Source organism: Taeniopygia guttata, chromosome 1A (assembly GCF_048771995.1).
Source record: "Taeniopygia guttata chromosome 1A, bTaeGut7.mat, whole genome shotgun sequence".
NCBI lineage: Eukaryota > Metazoa > Chordata > Aves > Passeriformes > Estrildidae > Taeniopygia > Taeniopygia guttata.
Window position 1 is genome coordinate 23,292,450 of NC_133025.1, and position 24,985 is coordinate 23,317,434.

The window sequence follows — 24,985 nt, forward strand, 5'->3', positions numbered from 1 at the left end:
GAGTGTGTTCCAAAAATGTAATGTTCAGGGAGACTGAAATATTTAGGGCATCAACAAAGCAGTATTGAGAATTTTCTCTCTAGGGTCGGAGTAAAAATGTAGCCTTATTATTAAAATGCTTTACTCAAAATAGAGACTTTTCTCCTAGCTTTGCCATAAGGTATTTTGGAAACTCATACTATCTTTCCATGTACATACTTATAGAGGAATGGAAGTAAATAATGTTTCTTATTCATATTCACATTCTATTTAAAGTCATTCCATGCAAATATTATAGCTAGTCATGGAGTTGATAATAATAAGAATAGCAATAATATTGGCATGGTCATAGCTTGTGCTTTCTGCTCAGTTCATTGTACAGTTTCAAGAATCAGAATTTTTACCTTTAGTGTCACCTCTACTGTAGTTCCAGCAGAAAGTTCAAGCACTCCCTCAAGTTGCCATGTTAAAGACCATTCCATAAAGCTGCATTTGTACTTATGTTTGGTGTTAGCAGATAGATGAGATGAAGCAGATGGCACAAAAGTGCATAGCACAGTTTTGGTCTTTGTAGGATCACTTAAAAACTTCTGCACAGTACCTAAGGTTTCTCTTGTGTACATCTTTGCATGATGCACTTCTATTATAAATCTTAACTGTTAATTTTGCAAATTGGCAATAAAATGCAGGATAAAGTTGCGAGGACTTAAAGAATGCAATTGCATGTCTCAGAACACCATCCCCAGGAGATAAGCCACCACAACAGAACTTCAAATAAGCACAAACAGCACAGCAGGAAAGATCTAATTCCAGGCCTTTACCTCCAACAGAGGGAAAAGTTTGGAATTAGAACACCAGAAAAATTGAACTCTACAGACTGTGGGAAAGAAAACCACTACCCATGACAGCCCAAGTTGTGGGAACTTTGGTGACCATATAAAAGTGGTACCTCCAGAAGGACAACTTGGAGACTCTCACCCCAAGGAAGACCAGGGTAAAAAAGGACCAGCAGAACACTGCAGGAATCAACATGGTGGTAACATCTTTTGCTCAACCTCTCTCCCTCTCTCTCTCTTTCTCTTTCTCCCTCTCCACCCCCCATTCCTATTTCTTCCTATCTCTCTACCTCACATTACTGTAAAATAAAATCTGCACTATTGCTTTTGGCATATGGTGTCATTTGCTCCTTAATTCAGGCAGAGGAACCTATTACAATCAGATCATAACAAGAGGTGCATGAACTGCTGCCAGCCCTGGTGTTTACGTGAGGTTTTTCAATCTAGGACTCACAGGCTGGTATTTTTAGTATAACTTAAAGTCACTTAGCAGAAATTAATACAAACATATTTGTAATACATAAACACCCATAAAATTAGATTTATTGTTAAGCCTGAAGATTAGAAAAAGTCAATTTCTTGGCTTTAAAATGAAGAGCCAGTTGCTATTTCTCAGGGCAAACCAGCATTTTACAAATTGTAAAATAAGTATTCAATCAGCCACACCAATGCTCCTGAAGTGGGCCACTTAAGTGCAAGCAAATCATGACTGATGAATTTCGTTGAAATGCTGAAAGATACATGCTAATATAGAAACATGGATAACATATAATTATTTGCTCATTTTCATGTATTCAGGTACATACATAATTAGGGGAAAATTGCAGATCCTTTTCTGACAGAGACATACATAATAAAATACACGATGACATACATAATGCAATACAATTCAGCAGTTCAACCCACATTCGTAATAGAACAACCAGTTATATATATTGACTTGAAAAGCATAATCCTGCTTAGAATTTCAGCTGTTAGTCATTTCTGTCGTTCTTGACATCTTTACAAATGAATCTCATCATCTTTCGCAAAGTTTAATTAAACTGGTCTGTACATAGTCTGGTTCCAGAATCTAGTAAATTTCTGCATTAAAACTTGATTTCTCTTTTGAATTGAGTTAACATTAGGTCTCATCAGAAATATGACAGTCTTAAAATACAAACTGCAGGTAACTCAGGATGTTGAATATAGTACTTTGAACGCACATAAAAATGCTCAATCAATAAACAAACGTTACAGCTAAAAATGACATTTTCTTTTATGGAGATAAGCTGTTCCCTATATAAGTTGTTATATTCATAGAATCATAGGATCATAGAATGGCTATGGTTAGAAGGCACCTTAAAGATCACCTAGCTTTAACTTCTCTTCCATGGGTAATATATAGCGCCTTTTCTTTTTCAAAATGATCCCCACTGATATAACTTCAGAAAACCATGAGTTCAGCCATGTTATGATCTGATTGTAATAGGTTCCTCTACCCAAATTAAGGAGCAAATGACACCATATGCCAAAAGCAATAGTGCAGATTTTATTTTACAGTAATGTGAGGTAGAGAGATAGGAAGAAATAGGAATCGGAGGTGGAGAGGGAGAATGAGAGAGAGGGAGAGAGGTTGAGCAAAAGATGTTACCACCATGTTGATTCCTGCAGTGTTCTGCTGGTCCTTTTTTACCCTGGTCTCCCTTGGGGTGAGAGTCTCCAAGTTGTCCTTCTGGAGGTACCACTTTTATATGGGCCAGGTCCTGGATATTCACAGGGTGATCACCGAAGTTCCCACATAGGTAGTGGTTTTCTTTCCCACAGTCTGTAGAGTTCAATTTTTCTGGTGTTCTAATTCCAAACTTTTCCCTCTGTTGGAGGTAAAGGCCTGGAATTAGATCCTTCCTGCTGTGCTGTTTGTGCTTATTTGAAGTTCTGTTGTGGTGGCTTATCTCCTGGGGATGGTGTTCTGAGACATGCAACTACATTCTTTAAGTTCACACAAGCCCTGACATGAGGGTCAAGGTAATGATAACAAGATCCCACACCTAAAGCAAACTTTCATAGTCTCACATCATTAAAATCCACTCTTCACTGATTTTACATTCATTTAATACCCGTCACTAATTAACTACTTGAAACTCTAGGCTGAAAGTCAAATGACATACTGTGTTTAGAAAGACAACACAGTAAGACCTCCAAACACATTTCTCAGTTCAATAGCTTCAGACATATAGTTTCCAAGTTAAACCAAATTTTTAATAGGTGTTCCATTCTTTAATAGGACATTTGATTGAACAGCTGGACACTAGGTTGTTACTATCATCATATTTCACTATAACTCACTGCCTTTTCCAACAGTCCTTGATTACCTACAAAACATGAAGAAAAGATGAAGCTCTCTAAAAATCCAACCTGGAACATCTAAATGAGTATAACAGCAAAATATTCCATAACCTCTTAGTGAGACAAAAACATAATGATTTTCTTAACCAACAGAAGTCCACACAAAAAAACCCTGTCATTCTGGATATTAAATGATACCAAAAAGAAACTGATAGATCCAAGAAATATTAATGAACACTCATTATAATTAGACATCATAATACCTGTCTCTTCTGCATTGTATCTTTGTGGAGAGAAGGAACTTAAAAGTAGATGCATGTAAGGTGAAAAAGATAATGAAACTAGATTGTGAGGGGGAAAAAAAACCCCCAAAAACTTAGGATAAAAATCCAAGAGAAGGCATTTATGAGTAAAGACCAAAAAAAGCCAACACAAATTTCATACCTAGACTCTACAGCCCCCACTGTTATAATGTCACAGGTACCCAGTGAAATTTCAGAGATAATAGTCATATCTTAGTGTATTGGGGAAAGTGTGTGTGTAACTTTATTAATATATACAAGAGATATTAATGCATTTTGTCTTTGTGTTCATAGAAATGTAGCAGTCTAAATCAAATAAGTCAAATGACAATTGTAAAAAAGCTACCAGAAAAAGACAAAAGGAGATGAAAATCCTGTTATTAATGCATTTTAAGTTTTTTTTCCTGGTGTTTGTACCCTTTATAGACAGTAGATGTTAAAAAAATGCCAGATACACAAATGCCCTCTGACATTTTATGGAAATACAGCATAAGTTAATGGGACATTGCAGATGTAATCGCTTCATGACTGCAACTCTGAAGAATTTAGAACGTCGCTTCTTATTTTAGCTCCTTAACAGTATTAAATTCTAGCACAAGTTAAAAATATTATGTAGGTACTGATGATGTCACTTCTATTGTATTCCTTGTAGAGCTGAAGTGTGCAGCTGGAACTGTATAGAAGCTGAGGAATTACTGTATCATTTGAAGTCAAAATTATTATGCTTGAATTTCTGCAACTGTAGGAACATTCTCACAGGACTACTGGCCTCCAGGCTTATGGATACAAAACATAGTGCTGCTAGCCAGGAGAGATTAGTAAACATATTTCTTGTGCTTCTGGAAAACCATCACTGGGTACTCTCCCAAAATTAGTTTTTCTGCTCTGTATTTTAAGTTGCAGCTGCTCAGCATGCTAAAATACCCTGCACAGATGTATTCTGTTTTGCTTTCCACAGAGTTCTTTTCATCTCAGCGACCGACAAGAGTGGGAGAGAAGTAAAAATTTGACATTAAGCTGAGTGGCTACTGGCACTTTCCAGATCAGAAAACAGCTCTAGAAGAATTAGACAATATTGAAGAAAAAGAAGTTTGTTACTTGCTTTATCACTTCTCCCATATCCATATACACACATATGCTTTCTCACTCTGTCCCAATGAAAACACACATATGTACACAAACAGAATCACAAAATTAGAGAATGTGTAAGGAAAGGGGCCACATCAGGTCATCTGGTCCCACCTTCCTCCTCTAGCAGGGTCTTCCTAGAGCACATAACACAGGATTGTGTCCAGACAATTCTTGAATATCTACAGGGAGGGAGAATCCACATTGCTCTGGCAACCTATTCCAGTGCTCAGTCACCCAAAAAATAAAGAAATTCCTCCTCATATTCAGGTGAAATTTCCTGTGTATCAGTCTCTGCCCACTTGTCCTATTGCTTAGCCCCACCAAGAAGAGCCTGGCTCCATCCTCTTGACATCTGTCCTTCAGACATTGGGGCTGCCATTCACTTAACTCTTCTTGAGGTTGAACAGACCCATCTCCCTCAGCCTTTTCTTGTAAGGCAGATGAGCCAGGACCCTCATTATCTTTGTTATCTTCCACTGGTCCCACTCCATGAGCTCCATGTCTCTTGCACTGAGTCCATAATTGGACACAGCACTCCAGATGTGCCATACCAGGGCAAAGTAAAGGGGCAGGATCATCTTCTTCAGACTGCTAGCTCTTCCTAACACATCCCAGGATACCATTGGCCTTCTTAGCCACAAGGACACTGCTGGCTCATGAACAACTTGTTGGAACTTCCTAGGAGGCATCTGCCCCTTCATCAAAGTAATTGATGAATAAATTAAACAATACTGAGCCCAGTATTGAGCCCAGTATTGAACCTTGGGAACATCACTATTGACAGGCCTCCAGCTGGACCCTGTTCCATTGATAAAGACTTTCTGAGATCTCCCATTCAACCAGTTCTCAACGAACCTCATTATCCACTCATCCAGTCCCCAGTTCCTTAGTTTATTTATGAGGATGTAGTGAGACACAGGGTTGAAAGACTCGAAGAAATCAAGGTAGACAATACTCATTGCTCTCCCATCCTTCATCTAGGTAGCTGTTACATCATAGAAGGCAAACAGGTTGGTTAAGCATGATTTGCCTTTTGACTCCTGAACACCTTCTTGTCATCCATGTGGATAGAGATGGCCTCCAGAATGAGGCACTCCATTCCCTTTCTGGGAACTGTTAAGAGTGTGGTAGGTTAAGTATGACAATGGTATGTAATCATCTGTGGACGGTTAGATGGTTTCCAGACTGGAGTGATGCTGGAAATCCTCCTAATTGTCTCCAGAGGACAGCCATAGGGTTTTAAAGGATTTATTCTGAAAATATTTTTGGAGCATCATTCATATGACTAAGTTGCTTACTAAAAAATTGCACATCCCCACGCAAAAAGCATGAAAAAATAGTTCAAAGTATCATGCCAGGCTTTAGGTCACAGTCTCACTAAAAGATTTTAAGAAAGTCACTGCAAACATTGATTCAGAAGAATACAAAGGAAATAGTAACTTCTCACACAAATTTTTTTCCTTTGTTCCATTTACCATTTTGTAATATATTCCTATGGTTGGACAGACTAGGAATACAGTCTCTGCTGTATTTGACACATACCTTTCCAGTGGGGCTAAAATTAACTGTGATTTACCTTTATTTTCTGCACATATCTCACACAGACTATGGGTCTAGGCAAGTTGTAAGAGTCAATAATTGAAGAGAATAGTGAAGTGTGCTTTGATACCCAAGGACAAAAATCCCTCTCCATTTAGGTAGGTACATCTGAGAAATATGTGGGCAGTGCCATTTATGTATGAGAAGGCTGATGACCATAAGCAAAGAAACAAGATTTTAAAAACAGCAAATGTATGTGATACAGTCAAATAATCGTGTAAGAACTTTAAAAGTCAGAGGGTACACTTCAGAATGGGACTTTTAAATAAAAATTATTTTTAATTAAGACATTTTCATATCTAATATTCATCTGCTAAAGATAAAATGTTAGAATGGGGGAAGGAGAAGTTGAGAAAAGACTTGGGGATAAAGATGAGGAAAGAACTGAGGATAAAGATGAGGAAAGATGAGAGATGTGTAAGATTTCAGATTTCTTGATAAGAGCTATACAGAAAAATAAAATGGAAAGGTAACAAATCCAGCAAAGAAATATCTTGAGCTGAGAAAGAAAACACTTGAGTTGAGGAGGCGTCTGAAAATGCTCCTCTCATAAAAGAAAATTTGAAAATTAATTTCAGTAAAATCAGTTTGTGAGAGCTGGAAATGAAGCTGTCAAGCACAAATGTTCATAGGAGTTGCTACAAGATCTAAAATGTGAAACTGTCCCCTTGACCTGATACTGCAAAATAGCTGGAGGCTGGGAGAAAGAAAACCATGCTATCCTAATTTCACGTATGACCAGAAAATATTAGACAGGGAGAAACAAGTTTTTTGATAGATTTATCCTGCAGACCATGTTTCATGCAGGATCTAAATTGAGACAAAATTAATCTGAGTCCAGAGAACAATGTTTTGCCATTATTTCAGGAACAGAAACCATGTCTGTAGATGACCTATCATATCCATTAGGCAACAGCTCCTTGGTGTTCAGATGCTTAGTCTAAAAAGAACTTTGGTCCTTTATTTACATATACATCATGAAAAATATGCAAATAACAATGAACTTCAATGAGTTGATGCAGTCAAATAACAGGAAATTCCATTAATGTGAATAGGCTAAATTGGATTCAAAGTTCATGAGTAGTAACCAAGAATTGCTATCTGAGAAAGAGAGCCATGGCATCACGTGGCATGGACCACATTTTCCTCCAAAAGTATAACTTCCTTTGAGGAAGCAGTCTAGGTTACTTGCACCCGACACTTTCACATATACAGATAAAAATTACAGAGAGCTCCAACAAAAGCATGGATTAGATTCTTCAAAGCCAGTTGTACATCTCTGTTGAATTTTCAGGAAGAGCCCTGGATATACATTTCTTTAAATGGGCATTGGTTCATTAGTGTATATAGAAATACATATTTCTTATAAGCATTTGCATTTGTTTTTATTTTCCATTGAAATTAACTATATTTATTTTCAAACATTTTCTTTGAAGATATTCCAAGTGGTACTTTGAAGCTATATTTTGGTAGCTGAGGTATAAATAAGCTCTGTGTAAAATGTGTAATAGACTGTTGTTTTCTCCTTTTTCCAAATCTGGTAGCTGGGGAGTTAATAGTTCTTGGAAAAAAACAAACTCCATTATGCCAAATTTTATAACACTCTTGCAGCAAAAATGACTTTTTATTTCTGAAGTGTTAGGGAAATGGCATGGTCTCAAACATTACTCATGGCACCAGTAAATTATGGAAATAAATGCTGTCATCTGCTATCCTAATCCTCCAGTTCTCTGTCATTTTAGGAGGAGAAATTATCATCATACAGTATCCAAAAAGCACTCATTTTATAGGGAAAAATGGATTGGGTTTTCTTATTTACGTGCTGTGAAGATGTGATGGCACACAACTATAGCAGATGGATACGTCTCATTACAAAGCTAACAGTTTCTTGGAAGTTCAAGGTACAAATTTGTTTAAAACAGGAATAAAATGGAAAGGAATGCAATATATAACATTAAGTTCAGATCCCATGATAAACAGCTTAGAGAAAAAAAATGTAAATTAAGTAAAGAATTATTTGTCCTCATCAATCCGTAAATAGTTTGGGTTACAAGTTTCTTTCATCTCCTCATAGCAAATATAATTCAGTTGCGCATATCTTCAATATTAACACAACTAAATTTATGTTAGGGGAAAAGAAAATAGGCCATTTTCCTCTTTTAAACCATATACATAATCCTAGATCTAGAAATAATTCAGAATTATAATTTCAGTAATTGCTTGGCACAATTAAAGATATCTCAGAGGTAGTAAAGTATAAAGAAGATGATGTGTTGGGCACATTATTTACAGAATCACAGAATATTCTGAGTTAGAAGGGACCCACAAGGATTGCTGAATCCAACTCTTCAGTGAATTGCCCATACAGGGATTGAAACCACAACCTTGGTGTTATTAGCACCATGCTTTATCTTGAAGCCTAATGACATGTTTTTCCTTAAGGTTTTCTATGTGTGCTATACAGATAGCCTAAACTTGGTAGATTTGCAGTAAAATCTTCAAGGAAGATGCAAAAAGTTTTTGTTTTATTGAAAATAAAACAAAACAACCAAACAAATAAAAAATATTTCTCCTAAATGTCTAGTAACATGTCTATATCTTGGATTTTAACTACTTTCTCAATTGTCTTCTGCAGCATGTACCACATGACAAAAAGGAAATTTATGTGCATTTACTAAGTAATTTCTTTTCTTCAATATTTTTTTTTTTATCAAAGGGCATTCTTCTGTCTGGAAAAACAGTCCAACGAAACAGCTTATCAGTAATAGGGACACAGTCAATAGTCAACAGTCGCAGCTTTGACAGAAAAAAAAAAGAAAATAACAAAAATGTGTAATAACTTCATGGTCTAATCCTGACAGGAACTTTGCAAGTATGCATCTTTCTTGATATTGTATATTTTGGACTTGTCATTAACATTCTGTTGCCAAAAATAATATACTATCTGCATTAAAATAATTCTCTTCCTATTTTGCATGCTTCCCAGGTCTTTAAACAAATCCTGTGGATGTTTGGACTTTACATTTTCTATTATGTTTTTTTCATGTATTATTAGTTTGAAAAGCTGTTTTAATTATAATACTTATTATGATGAAATTGAGTTGGTTTAGCCTGTTAGGAAAAATGGCTATTGTGTAATTACTGATACATAAGTGAACTTTTCCTTGAACCATGCGATTCCTGCACTCTAATTAGGTCTACATATCTAATTTGCATAATTTTTTAATACTCTGATGGAATGGAATATTCTGTTCTGAGGACTGGTGAACAGTTCATTAACAGCACTAAAGGAATTAGAAATTCATTGTGAAGATAGCTCTCACTAGCACTAGCCCTTCTGCTGCATCCCAACTAGTCTGTTCTGTTGAACAGGAAGTTTCATCTCTCTGGCCTCTTGCTTCTGAATATTCAAGCTGCTTATCAACAAGAAATTTACCAGCTCAGCTTCTCAAATAATTTACAGTGAAGGAACTATTCTAGCACTCAGCTGAATGAGATATGGAGAAGTGTGATGAGTGAAGGACGTTTAGAGGTCTATGGGCTATTTTTAGTTCATTTCCACATTGACATATTATTTCCTGAAGCTTTCTCTTATCTATGTCCTTATATTGAATTCCTTACCATGGTATCTCAGGGTTTCTGTTTCTTTGGGCATTATTAAAAATGAGAGAAGTCCTGATCTAAGCAATTCTAACCTGCAGTCACAGAAATTGATAACTGTACCTTGTACACTTGCCCAGAAAGAGGAGGTCCCAAGGGCAGAACGAAACAGAAGAGATGTGGTGGGCATTTTAAGCACATGGCAGAGTGGCAGCAGCGTGACTTTGCTTAAATAAACTTGTAGGGCTTCTTCCTTTAGTCTTTCCCCTCCTATTAAGGGCTGCCCCACTCTTTCAGCACCTGACAGATTTTTTGGTTTTCTAATATTACCTGAAATAGGCATTTTTGTCTGAAGTCTGTCGAGTCTTTCAAAAGTGAAAGCTTTTGTATCCTTTTGATTACAATTATCATTTTCCTGGAACACAGAAGTAGATCATCAAAGCTGTTAAATCCATTACTCTAGTATTTCATGTAGTCTAGATGCTGAGACAGTTAAACTAGTAATCTAACACTTGATAAAGGAAATTCTGTATACAAATATATGAATCACACCTTTTGCTCATTACAATATCATATTTAGAGATATTTAGAAAAGTCCAAATCCTTTTTTGCTAAACTCACTCCACCAGAGCAAAACCTCTGATATGTCTGCATATCTGTTCCCAGGTGTTATTTGCCCTCGTATTACACTACAGATATCTTGATACTTCAGGATTTCTTAGGAAGAGGCCTTTTAATGCATTTTTCTTTTAATTTACTTTTTTTGTTTATACTATTAAAGCCAGATGGGTGCTGTATATCAGAAATAGCCTGGTCAGCAGGACCAGAGTAGCAGTCGTTCTACTGTTTTCAGCACTGGTGAGGCCACACCTCAAATCCTGTGTTCAGTTTTGGGCCCCTCACTACAAGGGGTCATTGAGGTGGTGGACCACATTCAGAGAAGGGCAATGAAGCTGGTGGAGGAGTTGGAGCATGAGTCTTATGAGAAGTGGCTGAGGGAGCTGGGTTTGTTCAGCCTGGAGAAAAGGAGGTTTAGAGGAAACCTTTTTGCTCTTTGCAATTACTTGAAAGGTGGTTGTAGCCAGATGGAGCCAGGTGGATCCTCTTCTCTGAGGCAACAACTGACAAGATAAGAAGAAATGGCCTCAAGCTGTGCCAGGGGAGGTTTGGATTAGACATGAAGTAAAATTTCTTCACTGAGAAAGTGGTCAAGTATTTGAACAGGCTGCTGAAGGAAGTGGCAGAGTAACAATCCCTGTAAGTTTTCAGATAACATGCAGATGGGGCACTTCGGACACGCTTAAGGCATGGTTTAATGGTGGACTTGGCAGTACTGGAGTAATGGTTGGACTTGGTCACATTAGAAATATTTTCCAATCCTAATGATTCTATGAATAAGAGCCTCAAGTAAAATTGTGTTACTCCATTAAAGTTCTTAACACCCATGGAATCATACTCTCCAGCAAGGGAAATTTATATGTTTCTGTCTTACTACACTGTGGAAACTCATCAGGCATGGCTGTAGAAGAGGATGTGTATTCATGTGTATGAATATGATAACATTATTGAAGTGTTGGACGCTTAGATTTTTTTATGGACTCTTATACTGTTTTATTTCAGTACTTTACTATTTTACAGTGATGGTGATGAGCATTATTACCAGTTTTTAAGACTGTGCTATATCTTTAATATATTTAAACAGTACATATATTATCAGAGAGCACCAATGCAACCAAAGTCAATGAGGAATCCTTGTTAATCTCAGTGATTTGGGGTCACACTGGGACAGAATTACATTTTCATATACGTGCTTTCCAAACTGAAGTGGCACTTCCTCTCAATGGTCTCACTTCACAGCTCATAAGCACAATAATTTGAAAAGAATGGCTGCTATACTTATGGAAGGAAATTAAACTAGTTATTACCACTGGTAAGTACTTTCTATTTCACATAGTTTCAGAAATGTAGCGTCCACTAAAACCTTTTATTATGAACCTGCTAATGAAATACTTTGCAACTATTGTTTACAATTTATTCATCAGGAGGTTGATGCAAATTTTCCTTTGTTTCCATTAATGCTTTTTGATGGTAAGGTAGGTGTATTGTCTGTATATATCTGACCAAATTAAAATTTAAATTACTCCATTGTGTTCTCCCATTTTAGTTGTTTGGTGAAGCGGTTTATTTATATGTGCATTTCAAATGGTAAAAAAGATAATTTAAGTGTATCACAAATCATAGGAAGGGAACGCATTCTGAGACATTAAACTATACAGAGATCCTGTAAATCTCTTAAAAACCTGCTATTGTCTCCAAACAGAAAAAAATAGCATTGTATTAAAAGTATTGATAAAATAAAATAAGTTCATTTCAACTATTTAATAATTTGAATGTCCTTAAGCATTTCACATCTGTAGAGAGTTTCCCAGTAGTAGGCAGTCACTAGGAAAACAGCTTCTTTTAAGCCTTTTGATGGTAGGTATGTGCATGCAAGAGAAAAGTCATCATATAAATAAGAAAGGAAAAGAGACTCAGTCAGAGAAAAGAAGATAAAGACAATGGTTTATAAACCTGAGAAGTCTGTAAAAATCTATGCAAAAAAACTCTTGTGTAGTTACATTAATTAATGTATAATTTTGAAAACTCAAAGTTTTCAATTATCAAAAGAAAATGTATTTAGAGCCAAGCTGACATCTTGGAAAGAACAGCAGGGCAATTTAAACCAGTTCCCTGTAGTCAAGCCTTTTAATCTTTTTCATCATTTCTTTGAGTACGCTCCTTAAACCAGTTCAACATAAAACTGTATTAACAACAAAGTGTTCAGAAAACTTATTTCTGAGCTTACTAGCAACATTATTCTATTTCTCATCAATTTTCATAAATTTTCCAGATATTATTTTTCTTTTTCATGAGTACCTGTCCTGCCTCCTTGATGTTTACCCAGGTGGTCATTTATCAGAGAAGACTCTGGGAACTTCAGCTTTCCAGTAGCTCCTCTCCAGTAAGCTGCTTCTCATCTCCATTATTCCATGTACCAGGTTACAAGCCAGGAAGAAGTTGTGGTGCTGACATGCAGGGAATGCTCTCATGCAAAGGAGAGAGGAGATGGGCCTCATCACTTCTGTTCATGCCTTCTCCCTCTACCTCCCCATGGCACAACTCATGTGAAAGGAGACTTCAACAGGACTCACAAGTGGCCACCTACTTGATTTATATTTTTTTACCTGTAAAGAAGAATAATGTCCTCTGAAAGCCTTCACTAGGCTAAACAGGCCAAGATTTTTCAACCTGCTTGGACAAGAGCCTGTCCGTTCCTCATCACCCTCTTTATTCTCCAAAGGGAATCAGCACCTGATGCCACACTTAACATGTTCTGGGAAGAGGAAGGACCCATCTTATTTTATCAAAATATGACCACAGTGAGAATGCCCGTTTGTATTATCCTACCCAAAACTAGACACTGAACGTAGCCAATAATGTATTCCACATAATGAAAAGAACTCCTTGTTTTCAGCATCCTTCAAAACAGGCTCATTGTCCGGTAAGTAATACTTTTAAAAGTATTAGTTGTTTCAATTGTTTAAAATTTCCCATGACCACAGTAACCCTAGATAAGCATTCAGTATTTAAATAGCATGCAAATAATAAAATGCAGCTTTCTTATTTTCATAATAATGTACATATCAGCCATAGCCTAATTACTAAGACAGAACAACATTCCTAATTATATCCATTGTGAATCTTTTCTTTTGGGTAGTGTATGGAGTGACATTGTATGTTTATAAATTGCTGTATCCAGGAGAGCTTCACATTTCTACAGGCTGATCTCACATTAGTCCTTTGACCTGTATTTTTAATTTCGCATGAAACTACTGTAATCTACATGAAACTAATGAGGCTGTTGTAATTGTGCAGGGCAATAATCAACAGCTACTTTATTGTTGGAGAGTGTGTTAAAGCTGTGCAAGATATGAACTGAGAAAAGCTTTTTGTTTCAAAAAGCCATCTGATGTGTGCACACATATTTTCTCAGAAAAAAAAAAAAGATTGTAAACAGACATGATACATTAAAAAGGGCTAGGATCATCAGTCTTTTGAAAATTAAAAAGAAACCATTCTGCACATTAAGTGCTAAGAGAGATACAGCGCTGAAGTATAATCCACACTAGCAAACAGCAACAGAAAAATAGCAGTCATCTGTATAGCAGCTTTTCACCATACTAAGGCAAAGCTAGAGTCTTTCTCCCAAGCTGTGATTCCATGCACTGGAAAACAGCTGTCTGTCCTGATACACCCATAGACTGACGCAGGAAAAATCTGCTGCAGCGTGACAGAGAAGCCAAAGGCCTCCTAGAAGACACACTCAGATGCATTCACCAGTGACATGAGGGGAAGAATCAAAGTAAAATATTTATGTTGAGATAAGAACAATTTAATAATTGAAATTAAAGTAAAATACAGTAATAATTGTAAATAATAATAATAATGATAGTCAAAAGGTAAAAAGAAAGTGATACGCAACACAAGTTTTCACCACCTGCTGACCGATGCCAGATGCCCCTTCCCAAACCAGACTGAGCCACCTTCTGGGTAGCTCCCCGTAGTTTATATACTGGACATGCCATTTTGTGGTTTGGAATATCCCTCTGGTCAGTTCTGGCCACCTGTCACAGTTGTGTTCCCTCCCAGTTTGTTTTTTGCATACCACCTCACTGGCAGAGCATGAGACAAGAAAAAAATGTCATTGACTTAAGATAAACACCAATTAGCAAATGTTGTCAACACCATTCTCATTCCTAATCTAAAACACAGCACTGTAAGTTACTGAGAAGACATTAGTTCAACCCCAGCTGAAACCAAGACCGTGGTAAAGACCCCAAAGAGGTAAACAGAGTGGTTCCAGTTTCTTCTTTCGCTGGTATTTTACCAAAATATCTCTGTTCAGTAACATTATAGTTAGCACATTATATGTGGCAGCTAGAAATATACTTTGATTCATTACAGTTATTTGACTCATCAGTTAAAACTGTCGAGATCCGTCTTTCTTCTTTCATAGGGTAGGAAAATGAATCACTAGAAGTCCTAAGTTCTTGTTCTAAAAGTGCTGCTGTATAAATCACCTTAGTGTCATATGTTAGCATTTGAGGTAATGTATCTGGTAATATCTAGATACATAAAACTATCCACATGGATTATTACAAGACCGGATAAATTATTTGATCCTTACTGTCCACATAAGCTATTAACTAGATATTTCATTCACTTGAATCTAGGTGCTAGTCTACATTGTTCTTCCCTGTCCCAATCCTTTGTTCCTACAAACACTTTGTTCCTATCCATGAAAGCAGTGTGGAAAAAGTAGGTGTTGAAGGCAGGAAGCAAATGGTCAGGAACACATAGGCACCGCTTTATCATCTTTAGGGGCTACACCTGTAAAGTCCAGTAATTGAATTCACACACTCATATGCTCTAATACTCTCATGCAGTGCTTCTAAAAGAGAGTGGTGACACTCCTGGCCCCAGAGTTTCCCACTCATATGGCATAAAATGTCTTTCATTTCTCCTGAAGTGCCATGTCAAGATATAGTTTCCAAGCGCTTAATGAAAGGGGCAGACCAGGATACAGCTGAATGACAGAAGGTTGTAGCAGCTCAAATCTCCAAGTTATTTAATATTCAGCATTTCAGCCCTGATCATTGTTCAGACTTCAAGGGAACTTTTTGCTAAGTCCTATGTGCTCTTTTCAATTTTCCTTTCAAAGCCAAGTTTCAAATTAAAATTAATGGTGCCAATAGAGTGTAAATGACCTACCCTCTTCATGCTTCCCCTTTGTGATCATCACTGTGTACTGAGTGTACTGTACTTTTAAACTTAGTGGCCCCTGTAAATATATCTCCCTTTATGAGACCTAAGGTACAAGGTTGTTCAGCTACTAAGTGTGTTATGTCCAGAGTTAGTAATAAATAAATGATGTGTAATACAGTTTGATGTATACAGTGTTTCAGATTGACTCTGCTACCTAACAATACCCACAGACCCAGCACCCAAAACAGATGCGCCCTCTCCTTCACAGGGTCTGCATTCTGTTGCTATTGCAGTTAAATGCAAAATCATGCTATTAAAGTACATTTGCAGTTTTGTCCTTTGATCTCAAAACTACATTGGCCTAAGTTTTTGTTTGGTTAGCACAGGTTTTTTAAGCTTTGTTTATATAGAGTGGAGGAGAGAGGCTCTATTTACTCATATATATTTACCACAGCACTTTAAAATGTATAATGAATAATTTCTCCTAAAGATATTTTTTAAGTCTTCCAGAGATTATGAAGTTTGTTCACTCTACCCCAAGTAAATATATTCTCTTTCTCTTGTAGATATGCTACCTATATTTCTGCTCAGGACTGGAAAAGAGCAGCTTTTCATCAGCCTTTTAAACTTGTGGAAAAGAGCAGGGTAGAATAACACATAAAGAGCAATAAAGTTCTTCATATACAGATTTGTGGACATTATCCATTTTTAAGTCTTTTATCTACACCAGAACAATGCAGAGGAGCTTTAAGAATCTCAGTGTCCCAAAAATGAAATAGTTTCCTTTTTTATTACCACTTCCTATTACTATTATCTATGCACATCATGTTATGTCTTAGAGAGGTACTTAATTTTAAATAAAAGACCTTAATAAAGAAATAAAGCTAGATATGACATCATCTGGTGAAGTCTAAAGTACATGACAAGAAAAGAAAAAACATTGTTTTCAGAGATTTTTTTAAATGTCTAGATTTGGTTCTGCTACAACATCTAAATTGTACATTAGCATGCACTTATTCAGTCAGAGTAGTTTGCACTTGAGCCATGACTGTCAAACAGCAGCATGTATAAAACAGAAAATGTGCCAGAGTACTGAGGAGGACTGAGTTAGCCATGTGTCAATGGTAATTATTAAACCACAATGCTGTGCATTATTCAGGTTATTTAAACTAGATTATTACAGGCAAAAAGGGTTAACATGCAAAAACAAAGGAGCACAATGGAGGTACACATCACCTGTAAGTGGAACCACTGCCCATGTGAGCAGCTCTTGCATGTGTTAATGTGATTAATTTTTGAAGTACAGAGGATATGTAGCAAGATTATTCATTCAAAATGAACATGAATTTAAATGTGGTACTATTCTTAGACTTTTCTTTGTTATTTTTCATTAAGTATTTGGATTACATAGATTATGTCATCTATGACAGCAAATTTGCTTTTACCGAAATATTCAAATACATGCTATAAAGTGTATGTTCACTCACATATTTCATAAGATATTGCCCATTTTAGTCATACGAATGCCACAATGTAACTATCTGAAATGAGCCAAATTTACAAACAAATTCAGACACAAAAGGTGGGGGTTTTGGTGACATAACTGTATTCCAACACTGACTGTCTGAAAAAGATTTAATTTAATTACCCTCACCTTTCTGATGTTAACTAGAGTGCACAGGTTACACAGTCAAATTTTAAAGGATATCTGAGAAGTAATACAAAATTAAAAACATGGAATAGTAGTAAAACTAGTTTCCTGATGCCTTATGTTTCAACTTTCATATTTTCCAGATTCTGTACTGCATTAGTATATAACTCTGAACTTCATACAAAGTGTCAGCAATTTCACTTCACAGTTTAGTTAGACAAACAATCCTTTTCCAGCTTAAGAACAAAGGACACCATTGCAGCTTCAGGTCCAAAAATCGTAAAGGACAGCAAATGGAGGAGAGCAATCTGGGAGGATGGGACTTCATAACCTGAAGCTGTAATTGGGCAATTAACCCCAATAGGTAAATGGACCAAAACTTCTAAAAGTGTGGAAAAAAAAAAAAAAAATATGATCCAGCATCCATCTTGGGTGTAGCGTCGGCCAGCTCCTGTACTGCCCAAGGTGTACCCTTTGAAGGCTTTTTAATAAATACCCACTTAATTCCTTTAACACTGTCTAGCCTCTGCTCTTGATGGCCTCTCAAGGCATCATTCCAATAAAGCCTGTAGCTTGCAGGAAGTCTGTGTGTTATTTAGCACTACATGGAGTGCTGGGGAAGAAATTAATCAGCCAAACAGCTTGCCTTTACAGATTTATAAGCTACTACTGAGTAATATGTGGTTTGTTCACTTTCTCTTTGCCAGCCATTATCTAACAGTGCTAAGTCTTCCTAATTAAAGAGATAATCCTTTAACTGTGAAATCTATATTCTATTTTTTTCTCTATTTATTGTTCAAGATCTCTTTTCTAAAGATGAGTCTTGGTTTTCACTCTAGGTTGATTATTAGTTTCATCAAGGGAACTCTTTCAAAGCTTCTCTCTAAAAGGAAATATGTCAGATAAATTACTTCTCTGGAAAAGGATAAATAGCTTTTTAATATTAAAGAAGATTGACATAAAACAGTAATACAAATACTAATGTAAATATAAAGCATAGTAAAATTTTCTTTACATTCTGATTTGACTCTTTTTCATGTATGTTTTCAGGACATAGATAAGTCTTTTCAAATATATTTTCAAATACTGATGATCAAACTTCTGATTTCATGTTCTTCTTGAAGCTCTATACTGACAGTGTAGTACAATAACTTTGAACACTGGAACTTAAACTCTTCCTTCAGGGACAAGTGAAGCTAATTCTAAAGAAGAAATACCTGGTGTCCAGTCTTGCTCTAAAACAAGACCTTTTTCTGAGAGCAATAAATTGCCAGTGTGACAGTACACTCCTGTGCTGAATGCAGCAGGAGAGTCACAGGTTCTTCACACTCTCATTCACTGTGCAGCAACTTCCAGTTTTAGTTGGGAGTTTAATTAAAGTTGAGACTTACATGCTACCACAGAGCTACAAGGGTTATTGAGCCACCAATAACACTTCTGTCACGTACCAGGGACACACAGCACAGTGGCTGAGCAATAACAAATGCAATCCTTACTCATTGGAAAGGTGAAGGTAAAGCTCAGGCAACACAGTGACAGTGATTGTCATGGCTGGAATGGGAACAGCTATGGGAACAGGAAATGTTAACTGACTTGACAATTTGCATTTGCTCAATTCTCTCATGAAGTTAACGTGGCACGTTTCAACAGCACTTACCAGTCAGTCAGCCAGACAGGCCATTAAAGCACTTCTACTTTCCCTCCTGTTTGCACCAACTGTTTACTAAAATAAGACTAAGTAATAAGATAAGGCAAAAACAGTGCTTGCAAGTAAATCTCACTAGTCATTTTTGAATGAAAATTCTTGCTATCTTTAATTTAGAGTATGTGTTAAAATCACTAAAAATAAATTGCAACTCCACAGTGACAACCTTAGAGGCTAAATAAGTTTTTTAGAGGAAATCTTTGTGCTAGCTGCAAGACAAGAAGAAAAAGTTCTTTCACTTGCTAAAATTTATGCATTAACCTTTTACATCTGTGTATTTAGCCATGTCATAACAAGAGTAGATAAGGCCTGTAAATAAGACAGTTTTTTATTTGGGCAGGACAGAGAATGAGAAAAAAATAATATCATTCCTGTTGAATTATTTGTTTGTATGATTGAACTGAGGAAGTAAAGATGCATTAACCTAGCTTTCTTTAGTTAGGATTTTGTCACTTTTCTTGTTTTTGCCATGGGGAGTGAGCTAGTTTTGGTTCATGAAGCCATAGTGAATTTCTTCCTTGCAGCTCCTTGTTTTGTTTTCATGAGAAACTGTTTAGAAACATTTTCTCATTAAACAAGTCTCCTCCTAGTAAAATAAAAGGGTGTCCTGGTTTTTTAGTGAAATTTACTTTCTTGTGCGCTGTCTGTTCCATCCTTTAGACTCACAGGTTAGTTCACATCTCAAAAAAGCTGCTAGGCCTGTTTTCTGTGCATTATTCCCTTTCTAAAGAGCACCATAGCCAGCTGCCACTTTTAAGTTCTTAGTCTTTTCAGTAGTTTTCCTCTTATTTTATCTCACTCTGAATCCTAGAAGAATTTAATGTGCTGTTCTGAGGTGATGACCCCATATGAAAAACACTGTAGACTTCAATAGGAGCCTTTATTACAAGATCAGACACATTAAGTGTATTTTTATCCTCCTGCTATTTTTCCTTCTTTTTTTTTTACCAGAAAAACTGTTATGTTTCTGGATGAATTAGTAAAAAAATATTCTGCATCCTGCTTTTTTCTATGGCAATGTAGTTCTACTGGGATTTATCTTTTGCTTATGAGCATCCCCTACTGTCCCTATTAGAACAAGCTGCTCACCCTATCAGCATTCTGCATACAGCAATAATGCTAATTAAGACTGATTCCATAATATTCATATATGCCATAACAATAACAATGTAATATAATCCATGTAATATTAAATTAATTTTACCCAAATCTATGATTATGGACCCAGATGCCAAAGCTGTGAGATCCAAACTCTTTAAAGGGAAATAAGAATGTTCAGCAAATGTGACCAAGGAATTTATTAATAAGAAAATCAGTTCAGGAGCACTGTGAGTAAATCTTTCTGTAAGGAATCAATAAACAGCAATAGCTGTGCCTTTCAGGTTTATACTTTTACAGCAGTTGCTGTGAGATTCTTTAAATAGCCTTAGTTGTATTTCTTCTGTTAGTAGTACCTCACTCCCCAGATGGCTGAGATGCAGCACATCAAAACAAACTGCTGCCTTCTGGTGCTTTTGCTCTGTCAGCTGCCTACTTTGCAGCACTTACACGTGTATGCCAAATGCCTATCTAACACATATGAGATATGCCAGTGCAATACACTGAGATCTGCAATAAAATTTTATTAATGGATACAAAACCTGTACTTATATTCTGAAAACAGATACCATTAGGCAGCAGGGCCTACACATTCTTCACTTCAGGTTTAGATTTATAATTATGAAGATCCCTGAAAATTTCCAAAAGACTGGTATAATATACATTTAAAAATAAGTAGAGCTGAATCCTATGTAATTTTAACAACTCATTTAGATACTGACCATGCAAGAATACTTCAAAATTTATTTTTGCTTCATTTATGTTCTCACATGGGAAAATTATCTTCAATGACATAGGAATTAGCAAATACTATTTAAAATAGTTTCTCTGTTGCCAGGTAAAAATATCTAGACCAAGACTGACTATTCTATAGTTGTATAATAGATGTGCGTCACTTGAGTACTACGATGCAGGTCAATGATTTAAAGAGAGTGATTGATTCCAGTGCAGTGAATGGATTTATTAGAGCACAGTATAAATGGCTGGGTGACTCTCATTTTCACAATTTTTCTTTACCTGTCAAGTTGTTGTCTTTATGAAGATCAAATATTTACTGTTTTTCATCTTACTTAACATTACCTTCATGATCATGCTTCAGCCTAGATATTATCGTGTCATCCTTTGTATCTCAGAGGTCTGATGAGTGTAACAATGAATATCTGAAGACTCAAATGTTTATGTTGACAACAGTCAAAATCAAAATGCATTGCCATATCTCTGACCAAGACATCAAAATACAGCTATGCAGATAAAGGTACCTTACATTACAGCTGAATAAAAATATATAAAGACTTTTTTCCTTTCATGAAATCTGTTGAATAATTGATCAAGGGAAAGTTTAACTTGGATTTATCCAAAGGACCATGCAAGATGCTGTCACAAAACAGAGTTGTTGTCAGCATTATGCTTCACTGTTGCTATTATTATACAGTATGTTCTTACATAGTATAATGATAGTTTAAGCTATTAAGTTTTCCTTTTTTTTTCCTTTAGACTTTCTATTATATATGTCATAGGGAAAATAAAAACATGATCAAAGCAGCTGAAATTATTTGAAGTGTTTTTTACATCCAAACACAGTAATTATTTAAAGCCTCTTCCTTTAAAAGTTTAAAGGTAACGTACTGGCACCAGATATCCCAAAACATAATATTGAGGTTATGAAGTTATGAATCAGAATGGTTAACTGCAAGCTTACTTGATTTCCTTTCGCTCTTTTTTGTATAAAATAAAAACATATTCAGTCATACAGTGTCAAGCCGTGTATACATGTGTTCTAGTTTAGGTGTTTAAAATCTTTCTGCCTGAGTAATCTTGGAAACTCCCTAATGCAGATAAACCAGCATTTTCGGAAGGTGATTCATGTTCTCTATCTTAGACAACTCTCAGGAAAACCAGCATACTCTTACAAAATGTTAGTTTTTCTTGATAATTGATTAACATATGTCTCTGGCTGTGTTAGACGTGAAAGTCTAACTCCTGTAAGTCTAAAACTAGGTGAAAATTATTATCCAACCATTCTCTCCTCAGTACAATAAATTATCCTCTGTGTGTGCCCCTCTGGAATATCTAAAATGTTTGCTAACATATCTACTAAAATTGATTTTATACATGGTTAGATAATAATAGATAATCCAGAACAAAGATGTGACTGCCTTATCCTTACCAGTATTTTTATAAACTCCAAAATCTGCCTCTAAGTGAACTGAGTTTGAAAGATTAGAATGAGAATTTGATAGAATTAAACAAATCCTATGTTCATGTTGTGCTATGGGATTTCAGCTATTTTGTAAAATCATAGAAATACTAGTTGGAAGTTATCTCTGTACATGGCCTAGTTTGAGCAATAATCAAGCAAAAGTTCATCTGCTTCTCCTGCATGGAGCAGGACTATTGAGAGAACGAGACTGGTTCTGTCATTCTGAGTAATGGAGTATTGAAAACCTCAAGAATGGAGAATGATTCCCTGCCTTTCCCAGGAACTTTTAAAAAGTGGAAATGTACTTACAGTGAAGACTTTTTTCCTAATCTGCATCCTGAATCTCCCTGCAGCACTCACCCCCTCCAACAAGAGCTTGAGCCCACCACTTCTGCAAGTCCCTTTCAGTCAGCAGCAGTCTGTGAACAAAAAGATGAAGTCAATGGCAATGTATATGCAGCTCACATGCTTTCTGTATACTAATTAAATGGATGATATTTCTGCTTCTGCTTTCTAAATTTGGGGCTTCAAGGAAAAGAGTAGAGTAGCAGTTGCAAACTTCTTTAATTTCTTGCTGAATTCTACAATATAAAGTTATTGCTGGAACAGTTTTACTTGAAAATTTCTGATTTTTTTCCTGATTGAACAGTTCAGACCAATTTAAAATTAAATAAATCCAGCTCAGAAGTAATAAAATGTGCTAAAGCATGAGTGAGTGAGTCAGTATCAGCTGGCTAAACTCAGCTATACACTCATTTTCTACAACAAAATTCAATCAAATTCCCTCTATCCTGAGTAGGCCTGGTGCTATTACCAGTGTTAATTCTACTTCTGATGTAAATAAAGACGATAAGGAAGCATTTTATTACCTCATAATGATTGTGCTGCTTGCACAGCAAGAAGCATTTATTCTAGCTCAAAGCACAATATTTCAAATGTACAAAATACTACTTTTATGTGAAGAGTAAACCTGTATGAAATGCTTTAGCATATGTAGGTAGTATGTTTCTACAAGATTAGTGTCACACAGAAATACAAAAATAAGAACACTGAATAAGAAAATAAAGATATGGCTGCCCTGAAATATAAGTAGGTCTTGAGAACAACATACTTTTTATTCAAGGATTATTTTGAAAACACAGGATAAATTTTGTATGTAAAATAGACTAATATGACACCCCAAATTTTGTCTGTCTTTGCAAACATCAGAACAGTACTGTTTGTCAGAAATGTTCACAGAAATGGAGGTTTTAACTTTCATGTTGATAAATTATTATGTGATTTTGTAAATCTTTACAGAATCTTGAATATTAGACTACAGTCTGGAATATTTTTTCCATTCAAGTGATAGAAATCATTCTACTTGGTTTATTAATAGCCAACAAATAAAAAAACTACCAGGAAACCTAACAAAATACAGAAGTAACTATATATTTGCTTTTAAAGTAATATTTCTTTTGAGTAATTCACTCTTCAAAAAAAACTGATCTTTTCATGACAATTTACAAGGACAGACTACATGAACTGTTGTGTTCTGTTTGAGAAAATACAGCTGTGATGTCATAGCTCACAGAGATGTTTATTTTCACCAAGGACGCTCCTGCATCCTCGGGTGGTGACAGGTATTCCTACTGTGTACCAATACTGTGTACAAGTGATTTCCTCTCTAACCAAGATAGAGAGAAATTGTGTGCATGGTCTAGAAAACAAAAAACCGAGTTATTTCAGCAGTTTGGGAATAAAGGCAGAATTTACAGTCCAATCAATCCTTTTGATCATGATCGTTAATAGTTGGCACTAAAATGGACCACGGACTATCAGCTGGCCCTGAGGGCAACTAGCACACCATGGCTCATATCCTCGTGGCTCTAGCCTGACCCCTGTCAAAACAACACGGCCTCATCTTTACTGACTGGGAATTCTCCCCAGTAAATATTTCTTGTTCAAAAGACTCAAAAATAAGCAAAATTCAAAGGTGTGTGATATATTTATGCCAGCACCTCATCTGCCGCTTGTACCCAAAACACAAACCATATAGCAAGAAGCAAATCAACCATCAGAGACAAGTGCAGGTGCTTTCACTGGGAACACAAAAGCAAACTCCTGCTTTTCTCACTGAATTATGAATATCCCACCACATTGTGTGAAAGAAAGGGAACCTTTACTCATTTTGCCAAGCGAAGCTTGGTTTTAGAAAATCAGAATTAGCAATTAATGCTATCGTTGTTGTATCACCTTTTTTATTGAGAATATGTCTTGGAGAAGGCAGAAAGGACAAAATCAGATTGCCAAGAGCCTAAATAAACCAGACTTGGTCAAAGAAACTTGGATTCTCTAGTTATGTAAGTTAATTGGTCACTTGAGTTGAAAACTTGAGTTGAAAAATTTACAGGTTTTAGAATATTAAAAGAGTGATATTTTGGTGAAGACTTTCAAGCACAAAAGCAGAAAGTTGATGTAGAAACCTGATACCACTTCAGATAGGATTACATGATGATACTGCCTCCTGTAACAAGACATTTGGATTAGGATCAAAGAGGTCTCTCACACATCCATGTTTTTTTGCTTTTTCTGTTTTTAAAAATACATTTCTATGTAGAAAAAAAAAAAAATCCTCATCTCCCCTCCAGCATGAATAGAGCCTGAAATAGTTGGAGCAGTATTTTAGTTTTGATTTTTCTATCAGTATTACCCAATAATTTATGTTTTAAATTATATGTGAACAGTCTATCTCAAAATTAATGCCACTAT

General features: G+C 36.0%; 1 long non-coding RNA gene across 1 annotated transcript in view; it reads right to left on the minus strand.

Moving 5' to 3' along the window:
- Positions 1 to 24,985, minus strand: part of LOC115490930 (uncharacterized) — a 114,363-nt gene that overhangs the window by 22,963 nt on the left and 66,415 nt on the right. The window contains exon 3 of the long non-coding RNA XR_012052630.1: positions 22,544 to 22,653. This is a non-coding gene — a long non-coding RNA (uncharacterized lncRNA). The remainder of the gene's footprint in view (positions 1 to 22,543; positions 22,654 to 24,985) is intronic.